A 12,723-nucleotide genomic window follows, 5' to 3' on the forward strand; every position below is an offset into this window, starting at 1 on the left:
TGGCGAGAGATGTGATTTCAAAATCGGAAATCTTTAGATAGTTTTAAAATATATTTTATATTTAATTATACAATTTAAAGCTTCAAAACTAGTGTAGATAATCTTGAAAATTGACCATCAAAAAATGTATTACAAGATGCACTATTTCCAAAACTTGAAATCTATTTTTTTCTCATGTACATGCATCTTGATGTCGAGATGATCATTTGAGGATATTTGAGCATCAAAATAACCTCTTCTAGTGAAATTTTTGAGGAGGGCTTGAATTTGATTGTAACCTCGGCTCTATATAAGGAACTTATTTTTTAAAACTCCGTTTCTATTTTCTAGTGGCAAGAATGTTTTTCTTTTAGAAAAAATTACAAAAAAAACTCAAGATAATACGTTTTAGGGAAATTATCTCTAATATATACCTATATTTTAATAAATAAATAAACAAATAACCAACTTTCCAAAACCTTTCACAACATTTTTCCTAATTTTTGGCTTTTTTGGACGAAAATACCCTTCATGCTAGTCTTTCTGCCGTAATACATTTTGACATTTACGGTAATTATAATACCATTATAAATTGAGATTCTGTTATGGTATTTTAAATATCGTAATAATATGAAGTTATATTACTGTACTTCGAGTACCGTAATACCTAATCTTTTATTTACGGTATTAAGAATACCGTAATGACTTTGAAACCTTATTACGGCAATCGAAATGCCGTAATTGTTTCGCACCTTATAACCTAGACGAAAAGCGTCATAATCATTACAGTTTTGATTGTGCCATAAAACCCTAAACCAAAGGTCCCATTACGGTTTTTTTTGTGTCGTGAAACCTTGAACCAAAGTATTCTGTTATAGAGCTCAATCTCTCACGGGTCTCTCTCTCTCATCAGATATTTGAGGTAATAAATATTTATGTAGATTTATTTTTTGAGTCCATGTTTCGAGCTTACTGTGTGATGATGGATTGTATTGTTTCTATATTGTAATTGTTTCTTTGAAGTTGTTCAGCATTGTGTATTTTTTTATTGTTATGCATTGGATATATATATATATATATATATATATATATATATATATATATATATATATATATATATATATATATATATATATATATATATATATATGCAAAATATGAAATATTGTTAAAGCGCCATGGAATACTGAAATATGAAAGGGCGTTATGAATGATTCCTTCGTAGAATTGAAAATTGTGAAATAATGTTTATTGCTCATTGTTTTGGTCTGAAATGAGCTGTTTAGTTTTGGGTTTCAATTGTTTCATCATCATCAACATCTCATAGTGCTATACTAATTTTTGGAGGTTGGCTACACAAATTTTGTCCACCATTCGACTCTATTGATATTCATAGTTTTGTCCACAAATTTTTTAAGGTTTAGCTATATCTTCAGTCAGACATACTCACCATTTTTCTTGTCACTATTGATATTCATATGTTTTTTGGCATTCCCGTTACCTTTAGATCCCTCCATTAGATTCAAATCACTCATCCTAATTGGAGGTGTTTTAAGTGAATGCCGCACAAAGTTAGACTACTTATGATTTGATCACCTATTGGAACTACTCTTATGTCTTCTTAAATGGATTTGTTTTGAATACTCTTTTTTGTTTTGCCACTTGTCCATCTCAACATTCTCTTTCAATTACTCTCATTTTACGGATAATGCTGTTTCTTGACTGTCCAACATTCTCTTTACAAATAATATTGAATATTTTATGTATTAGCTCGTGATTTGAGACTTTACATATACATATACCCCATTTAATATTTTTTATGAGGTGCCACTAATAGTAATAATGCTTACTCTTTGGCTTTTTTATTTATGATGGCTTGTTTAACAGTACTCATGGCAGAAGATGGACCCTTCCTGGAGGTCCTAAGATTCCTACATTGCTTACTAGACAGAGAGAACATATATTATAGAAGATCTGAGAAGGAGTTGTATGTACAAGTATTTAAAATTATATTATTTGTCTATCATATTAGTTAATCAATTTATTTATTTTAGTATCTGAAATCACAAATTCTATTTCAGGATCGAGAAAATACCCTCAGGATTGGTAAGAAGCCCAATACAAATTATTCATGATCGTTAACAAACAATGATCAAATTGATTTGGTCAGGAGATCAAGATTGTATCCTCTGACCATAGTACCGATTACTCACCATGACCGTGGCACATTATCTACTATTATCAAGAGGTAGCGTGTAGAGACGAACACCGAGCACTTCAATGTAGACATCAGAGAGATGATGCCTACTTTTGAAGATGCACGAAAAAATTCTCTAGTTAAACTGTAACTTTGAGGAGAGTGAAGAACGACGAGGATTATATAGTCCACATGATAGGACAACTGCTACCTAGTCGTAGCCATTCCATTATCCAGCTGACATAACTAAGAAACACGTTTAAACAGCTACCACATAACTATAACCGCATCACTCTTATACGATACACCTGCACTCGTACTTACCTCTTATATCTAGTCGGCTGCACAATATTTGTGAATTCCACCGATGGTATGGTTCCTACAATCTATTTACAATTTTTTGAGGATATGGACGTAGCTGATCAGTATACATGGGGGCAGCTGCCTTAGCTTTTTTGTTTCAGACCTTATCAAAGGTTGTTTGTCCTAATCATCAATGCCTAAGTGAACCAGTCACTCTTTTGCTGGTAATGCTAGTATATTAAATGTTTTGATACTTTTTGTAAAGTTTGATAGATATTTGTTGTTGTAATTCTTATTTTTTTATACATGCATTTTAGTATTGGGCTTATGAGAATTTCAAATTGTTGCGTCCAATTCGGTCCCAAAAAAGGGCAACCCAGATCCCTCAAGTGGGCCCCTCCTAGATAATGGGATAGAACTCACAACTTCTGTCTCGTGGGGCAACAGAAGATTGATAGCGCGTGAATAAATGATGTTAGTATAGTATACTTATAGTTTATTTTATTTATTTATTTATTTATAATTTAATTAATTTTAGTTGCAAATTATTTTATTTAAATTGTCTTATTTTTGTCATAGGTCATATGGACCCCATACGATGATTATCCTGGCATATGACAAAAAATTGCAAAGGACAAATATTATGAGCTTAATGTCTACCAGACTGTTTTGTGTCGCATATACCTCATATGTGGACACATTTGTAAGGGGTATATACTAGATCGTGTGCTCAGACAATTTGAACTTTATCAAAGGATACCAATAGATCCCTTGAAGTGGGAGAGGAGGCAGAGAAGGTAGAGAAGGGGGGAGATGACTAATAACTGGGGAGATGAGCTTCGAGCGAAAATTGATATGTGGACGAATATGTTAGATTATATTTGTTAGGCAAATGAATATATGTTCAATGGGAAGCCGACACAAGAATATATCGAGTGGTACAGGATAAGGACTAGGCCTCTAATCTACAATCTATTTAGGAAACATCCCTCCAAATACGCACATCGAAGTTATACTAATGAAATAGAATAGTAATAATTTATTTTCATATGTCATATGACTTGATACAATTTAAAAGTCTCAATAATCTAATTTCATATTTCATATGACTTGATACAATTTAAAAGTCTCAATAATCTAATTTCATATTTCATATGACTTGATGCAGCCTAGGGACATCAGCCATGTAACAGAAGTTGTATGTGAAAGTTACAATTCAAGAAATTGGGACCTAATTGGGTAAGCATTAAGAGTATTAAAATTTATGACCCAGAAGTTGCAGGGGAAGAAGCATCTGTAGAATTGGAGTTGGATGACAACGTGCCAGTATGGCTTCCTTCTCGACCAGATGAGGGACCAAGTAATACGCAACCCATCCCCACACCAGTTCAACCAGAGGAGCCCAAATGACAGTTACGTCCTCGTGTTGTAAGATGGGAGGTGAGCAGCTCAAATACAGAAGTGCAGTTACGATGGTGGGGTGAGAAGTTGGCAGTATGACGAAAGCATTCATAAGCATATATTTATTTGTTGTAAAGAGGTCAGTAGTGTCTAAACTGTATAAAGAGGTCATTAGTGCCTATGCCGTTTTTTTGTGATATGTGTGATATTAGGCTGTTAGTGCCATTAGGCCATTAGTGCCCATATCGTTTTATGAAAAGTTGATATATAAATATCTTTTGGTACATGGCTGGATGCATGGCTGAAAAGTTGAAATATCAATATTCTTTATACATGATTATGCTATACTTATGTACATGATCAGGATATGCTAATGTACATGAATCCTACTATGAACTAATAACCAATTCATTCACCATATTATTCCAGTATGTATGGTCCACATAAAGGAAGCCATTGTAAAAATCATCAACACCAATTGATCGATAAAAATATAGTTTAAATAAGTGATTTAAAAATCAACGAGTCACAACGGACATAGATCACTGGTTCTCAGCGGCATGTTAGCTACACGTGGCAACCTAAACCTGCCGGCATGGCTGCTACGCGTGGCACCTCCTCTCAAACATTGGGCTACCCTCGCGCTTTCACGTGTGCACCTAATTGTTTATTACATAGCCATTTATAGGAAAAAATGTGACATTCATCCTTGGATGTGGGATAATTCCGACAAGCAATGTGCGTGCATTAAATTGAGACAGAAAATGAATGTATATTATTAATATGAAAAGTAAAGTCACATGCTGTGATATGGCGTTGTTGGTTATCATTTCCACTTTCTTTGTGGAAGTCTCAAGTTCGAATTCCAACCTGGGAGCTATCTATTTTATTTTTGTTGTCAAAAAAAATAAAACGCAAAAAGTAATGTCATAAAGAAAAATAAAAAGTAAAAAGTTTATTCTATTTGAAATCTCTCACTTTCTACTAACAATCTCTTTCACTAAATTTATTCTAGAAACCTAAAACAATAAATTTCTGAAAAATTAAAGTGTGATTTCGAAAATCAAATTTCTAAAAAATTAAAGTGTTATTTCGACTTTCTACTAACAATCTTTTTCACTACATTTATTCTAGAAACTTAAAAAATTAAATTTCTGAAAAATTAAAGTGTTATTTCGAAAATTAAATTTCTGAAAAATTAAAGTGTTATTTCGAAAATTGGTACGTATTCTAATAATTTCTACATTAATAACCAAATATTTTATTTTATTTATTAATTTTTATATTATTAATAATGTAATGTACTATTTTTCTTACAGTTATCAATAATACATTTTAAATTAGAAGATATTATAAAATATTCGGGATTTGTTATTATTTGTATAATAAAATAATTATAAAATGTAAACCAACAATTTTAATTTCAATATAGTAATATTATAGTTAGTTAGGTTGTAATAATTTTAGATTATAGTTAGTTAGGTTGTAATGATTTGGGTTTTTTTAGCGGATTAGGGTTTTCTGTCAATTCGAGATTTTAGTAGCCATTTTTTCATCGATTTAGTCTACTCTTTATTGTAGTCCAAGTATGATTATATACTTTTTTCATAATAATCTTCTTTTGTGTGATGTAAATTTAATGGTTAACATAAGTTTATACAGGAAAAGAACATCTCAATATTCACAAATTGATGAAAAATAATGAAAGTTAATAATGTAGTACCCTCATTTCTTATTGGATTACTAAAAGACAATATTTATAATGAATTTTAATATATATTTTTTGATTTTTGTAAAGCTTAATTCGACTGATTCCCTATCCGGATGGGTTTTTTATAAGTATTACGGTACTTCGATTACCGTAAACATGTTCTAAAGCATTACGGTAAGACCGTAATGCTCAAAAGTCTTTGGATTACCGTAATTCTCTAAAACGGTTTTACGGCAATCAAATTACCGTAATACTTATTACGCTAATTTTGTCTTAGAGTACTACGGTAATCAAAAGACTGTAATGCTCAAAAGTCCACTGGACTTTTGAGCATTAAGGTCTTTGCATTACCGTAATGCTCTCGAAAGGCTTTATTGTAATATGATTATCGTAATACGTATTACGGTAATCTCATTACTGCAGTGCACTCTAAGAGCATTACGGTAATCAAAAGACCGTAATGCTAAAAAATCCACTGAAGACAATTGAGCATTACGGTCTTTTACTTAACTTATTGCTCTTATAGGGCATTACGATAATCTATTTATCATATTAGGTTTAGAAAGCTTTACGATACACAGTAGACCGTAATGGTCAAAAGTTCCAGTGAACTTTTGAGCATTATGGTCTTTTGATTACTATAATGCTCTTAAAGACCTTTACGGTAATAAAATTACTGTAATACATATTATGGTAAATTTATTACCATAAATACTCTTTCTGTCATTACGGTACATAAAAGACCGTAATGCTCCAGACCAAATTACTTTATTTAAATTCTTAAATACTTTAAACTAAATTTTACTGTAATGCTGTAATATGTCATTACGGTAATCCATCATTATGGTTATTAAATTACCGTAATGCTCTAAAAGTCTATAAAATTACTGTTGTAAAATTTCCCATAAGATTATCGTAAAAATGGGATATAAAGATGGTGAAAATAATACCGTAAAAATTGAACAAGATGCTCATCAAAAAATTAAATAAGTGTCTACTTAAGTGATCTATAAACAACATGTGAACAACACATTACATTAAGATTACGTCTTCTTTTTAAAATTGAATAAGTTTGAACACATACTTTTTAAAAATTGAATACGCACTCATCAAAATCAACAACTTTAGATATTTCATTAATTAAACTAAAAAGTCATATCAGTAGGCACTGGTCTCTTTACAAATTCAGAAACAAAAATGACATATAAAAAAAGATCACTTGACACTAATGGCCTCTTTACATCATTTTATATATTTAATTTACATGTCTTCAGGTTATGGCCCACAACCCCGCATCGGCTACATTTAAGAAGCTTAATCTCTTTGTACTCTGTTTGCCTGCATCGTTTCTTTGGCCGACTCACAGTTCACCTTGCAGCCGGCGGCATTACTGTTGTATAGACAATCTCTAGTACCTATAGTACATCAGGCATTAGGTGAAGGGAAGGGAATATGCTATGCGGTACATTTGAATTGTGAAATAAACGTCGCAAAATTCTGTAACTTCTTCATGTCTATAATCTATAGTGGTGATTGCATGACTGCAAGACAACTGACTAATATGCCACACCAAATAACTGCATATATGAGTCACCAGATTAATGACATATTTCTTATCCGGATTGATCTCATACATACCATAATGTGCCTATGTGACTGTAGGAAGGAATCTAGACTTATCCCTCCTCAGGTATATTACCTTTTAAGCTTTCAGTGTAAGCACGCCGCTCCATTCTAGGGACATGACCATCTTCTTTGAAAATTCTTCTATGAGCTTAACCTTTAGGCATTCAAGGAGTTTAATAAGGGGTTTCTCTAGAAGCTATAATATCCACTGGTTAAATGATTCAGAGATGTTCGATGTAAGCTGATTGTATCTACACCCCTGAAAATATGTGTTTGCCCAATATTTCGGATGTCGTAATATGATTTAGTTATAGGCCTCAGCATTTGCACTCTTAATCTTTGTCATATACTCATCACAGTCTGATATAGACAATAAACATGCAGCTTTCCAATAAAGCTTTGTGAACGCTGAATTTCCATAGGCCTTTTTGAAGTTATCGAAAAGGTGATTCATATAATAATCTTGTTCACTAGTTGGAAATACTTTTTCAATTATGACTTGAAACCCTTTCTGACGATCTGAGACGATAGTCAATGTTGGCAAATCAAACCTCTTGAAAAACTGCTCAATCATATGCTCTAGAAACCAAATCCAACTTGGTATATTTTCACTATCAACCACTGCATATGCAATGGAAAATATATTTTTATTCTCATCTACCCCAACTGCAGCCAATAATATCCCTTTGTATATTCCCTTAAAAAATGTCTCATCTAGTCATATTAGTGGCCTACAACCAAACAGAAAACCATACATATATGGACGATTGTCTATAAACACATGCTCAAACCTATCATGATAATTTATTTGAATAATCGTTACGGTTCCAGGGTTAGTGATTTGGATCTTATGAAGATATTTAACGAGATCTTCGTATGACTTCACATGGGAACCCTCATTTATCTCTTGTCCAACCTCTTTGCCCTGTTATTCTTGTTGGTAAGATAGCATGACACCGTGAACACGTTGTATATCATTGACTCTATCTTCGATGGTAAGATCGGGCATATCATTCAATCGGTCTTTGAGCTTGCTTGCCACCTAGTGGCTTCGAGCAAGCGGCTGATGAACCCTACTTATTCCATTGGGACATGAGTACACGTTTACAAACTTCTTCACGGTGAAGAAGTTTGTTGTATTAACCCTCCAACAACACACATGCTATAAACACCCATCTACAGCCCATACACGTTTCACCTCGCTTTTTATAAACTTTATATTGAAGTTTTGTGAAATGGCATAATCAATGAGGTAATTACGACATGCCTGTACATCATCAAAATCCTGACCCTCTCGAAGTACAACTTCATAACGGTTAATCCTCAAGGGGCTTTCTATCGGATTGATGTCATTGGTATGCTGCTCGATTTCTGAATCATGATCATCTTCTACGCCTATGTCAGCAGCACATTCACTGTGAACTACTTGCTCTGGTCGGGAATTGCTGTAGAAAAAAAAATCCAAGACAAGTCAGAATTATCCTGACCCACAACAAAAAGTTGACAAATAAGAAAATTAGCGATTTTCAGTGTAATCTTCTTACATGACCAATCTTGATGGACCATTATTAGAATTGTTGGTGGTCGATATTTAGTGCAGTCACACAGATAATTATTGGGCATTATTGGTGGTCGATATTCAGTGCAGTCAGACTCAATAGGTCTGTTTGATACGTACATAATGATGGGAGAAGACCCTTCCATCATATTGGCAATGTCGTTATCATCATCAATATGTATTATATTATTGTTACTTGATAACCCTAGGTCAATATACTTAATAGTCATGGTACTTGGGGCATAATTTGATACTTTTGACAAGTGATCATTGACTTCTTCAAATGATGGGATCCCCTTAAAAAATATAACCTTTACGTCCCCACCGTCATAGAAAATACTTCCATCATTAGGTTTCCTCTTGAAAAAACCACCAAAGTGTAAAATGATTTTCACTATGTTCTCACCCATTATTGTTGCGTACAAGCTGAATCACTGCATATAAATTTCAGATGGAAACATATATAAAATACTTATAAGAAGTTCAAAATACTTACAAATAATGAGGAGGTTGCATGAGAGACATTAGATTGTAATACAAATGCCATAATATAAAAAAAATTACAATGGCCAACCCAACTACATCAAGTATTATAGAAAAACATTATTTTGATGGCCAACCATTAAATAAATCTAAAACTCATTTATGCAACGATATAAATAAATATAAAACTTATCTATGCAATATGTTAGTCAAATCATATCAAGTACTATAGAAAAACAACATAATATTTTTTTTAGATGCTAAAAACAACATAATATTTTGATGACATGCCTATAAATCAATATTGGTGTATTGATCTAAGAGACCTCGTTCAAAGATTGAAAAACAATAGATGATATGATAGAAAATAGATTAGAGAGATAGTAAATGGATGAGAGAGATAAAAAATGGATGAAAGTGCTAAACAAATCGTCAAAATAGGGTTTTATGAAAAGTTTGGTAAAAAAAAAAAGCAAGAAATAATTTGCGGTAATTTTATTGCCGTATAATTTGTGGAAGACGTTACGTTACTTTGGGTACTATAATTTCATATTAATACATTACGATAATTAAATTACCGTATAATTTGTTGAAGACATTACGGTACTTTGGGTACTGTAATTTCATATTAATACATTACGATAATTAAATTACCGTATAAAATATCATAAGAATTACGATATATAAAGTACCGTATGGACTTTTCTACACATTATGGTATTTAAATTGCCATAATATTCTTTACGGTAAAAAGACTACCGTGAAAGGTATTTTCGTCAAACAAAGCCACAAATTGGGAAAAATGGTATAGGAGAGGTTTTGAAAAGTTTGGGTTTTTTTTTTTTTCCTATTTTATTAAAATATAGGTATATTAGCATTGATTTCCCCACTTTCTCTGCAACTTACCTCCAACCTAATTTTTTCTCTGACTTTTTTCTCCAAAATATACTTTCTATGCAAATACCCTCTCAACCAATAAATAAATAAATAAATACCTAAACTACCCTCCTTTACTTTCACCTTACCCACGCCTCTTCCTCCTCTATCCCATCAAAATAGAGCTCTGGCACTGTGTAAGTACGGTCTGGAAGTAGAATACTCTGGAGTCACATGGCTCGACACTGTGTAAGTGCGGTTTGACAATAGAACAATCTGGAGTCACAGGGATCCGGCATTGTGTAAGTGCGGTTCGACAATAGAACAATCTGGAGTCACAGGGATCCGGCACTGTGTAAGTGCGGTCCGGTAGTAAAACTTCTAGAGTCACAGGGCTTCGGCAATTGCAAAGGGCAATCCGACAGTAGACACTTCTGGAGTTACAGGGATCAGGCATTGTGTAAGTGTGGTTTGGCAGTAAAAATTATGGAGTTATGACGATCCAACAGTTGCAAAGGGCGGTCCAACAATATATGATATTGGATTTCAAGGCTCCGACACTATATAAAGGGTGATCTGAAGTACTCAGTTTTGTTCCGGTAGTTGTCTTAGGGCGGTCCGGCACTTAAGTATTTGAAATAATGGGTCCGACAATGCGATGGTGCACTCCAACAATGTGCTATTGGGTTCGAAAGTCAACGTCAAATCTGGCCAAAATAAATTTTGTGCACAGGCATTTCTGTATAAAAAATGAATTTTTTCCCTTAGGGGGCATTTGCATAGAAAGTTTGTTTTGGGGAGAAAAGTGAGAGAAAAAGTTAGGTTGGGGTAAGTTGTATAGAACGTGTGGTCTTCGGTTTTTTTTTGTTAAAAAAAACCATTTCCTTTTTTTATGTGGCCAAAGACAGTAGAAGGAAAAAAAGGGACAAGGGTAAAAAGGGGAAACATTAACAGAGAACGAAAAAATATAAAATAAGGAAAAATTACGGTGACCGGAAATTTGCATTCATTTCATGGTATTCCCGCCCTCGTGTAGTATTTTTATACGCCTAAAAATGCGTTTGAAATTTTGGTTCTACCTCTGCCTCGTCCTGGCCCTCTTCCATTTGCTCTATGAAAAAGTATACAAAAAGATCATTTATTATAAGCTTTTATACAATGAGATACTCTGGGTGTGATTTCATTTTAATCAATCCAATTGAGGTGCACCTCCAAATTTTATCATAATATATAATTTTGATATAATTTTTTTTAGGATTATCTGAAAGTCTACTTTTATCTCTAATTATAAAATTTTAAACTCAAAAAATAGTTAAAATTAAGTAGATCTAAACATGTGAAAATATTGAAAATGGATGGTCTAGATAATGTGTCACAAGATGCACTATTATGAGACTCAAAATCCTTTTTTTTTAAAAAATAAAATAAAATAAAATTAAAATAACCATTTCCGATGGATTTTTGAGGTGCATTTTTAGTTCTACATTTCAAGGTTGCAACCTTATATGAACTTTTTTCATTTACTTTTAGTTTAATAAGGTCACAATTATTCACAATGGTCAGATGTAAAATCTGACTACTTGGATATGTCATAAAGTTCAAGAAAATTTCTTTTGAACTTTGAATTTAGTTAATATAATAAATGATCCAATTTTACATCTAGTAGTTAATTGTGACTACCTTGTACCAAAGATAAATTGTCTTATTGTATATTTTTTTATTTAGTATTAGTGTATGAAGGTCGCAATTACTCTTATCCATTGGATTTCAAATCTAGTGATTGTCAAAGTGTTACTTACCAAACTCAAAGTTCAAAATAAAAATTCTTCAACTTTGTGATATACTCCAAGCCATCCAATTTGACATCTAATAGCTACAAGTAATTATAACCCATTTGTAATTAAGATAAATAGTCTAGGGAAAGGTTTCTATACTTCCCCAAAACATATAAGATATATACTTCCTCCTATCCAGCCATCCAATTAAGAACAAGTGAGCCACTAACTGGTTGATCTAGATCTAATACTTCATAGTATGTTATTTTTAGTTTTTTTCTACAAATAGTATGGATATGAAATTTGGTATGTGTCATCTTATTAATGGGGCATACCTAAAAAATATTAAAAATAAGTTTTCAATAAAATATAATAACCAAAATACCCCTTGAAACCTTTAGGGGTATTTCGATTTTTTTATTTTATTGTTTTTATAATTTTTACCAGTGCGATTTAAGAGATCCAAAATTTGAGTCAAAATATTTTGTAGAAAAAATAAAAATAAAATCGTGTAGAGATGGGACATTGTGATTGGGGCTATCTCAGCCGTCCATCAGGAGAATCATAGAAAGCTTGCCCAATAATCTTATATTATAAGATCCCTTATTTTATATACCCAAAATTAAGATAAATATAGTTTTTTAACCTTCCTTTTCTATCTCTTCCCTTCTAATTAAAAGCAACCCCTCCTGCTCATATGATCACCCATCCCTCCACGAGCGAACTCCCTTCTTTCGTTGGATTTCTCTCTCTATTTTCCATTCTCTATCTCACCATTATCACTTCCCCTCTCTTTGTATCTCTCTCAAACACA

This window comes from Amborella trichopoda, chromosome 12 (assembly GCF_054954075.1).
Source record: "Amborella trichopoda isolate Santa Cruz 75 chromosome 12, AtrichopodaSantaCruz75HAP2 v2.0, whole genome shotgun sequence".
NCBI classification, from domain to species: domain Eukaryota; kingdom Viridiplantae; phylum Streptophyta; class Magnoliopsida; order Amborellales; family Amborellaceae; genus Amborella; species Amborella trichopoda.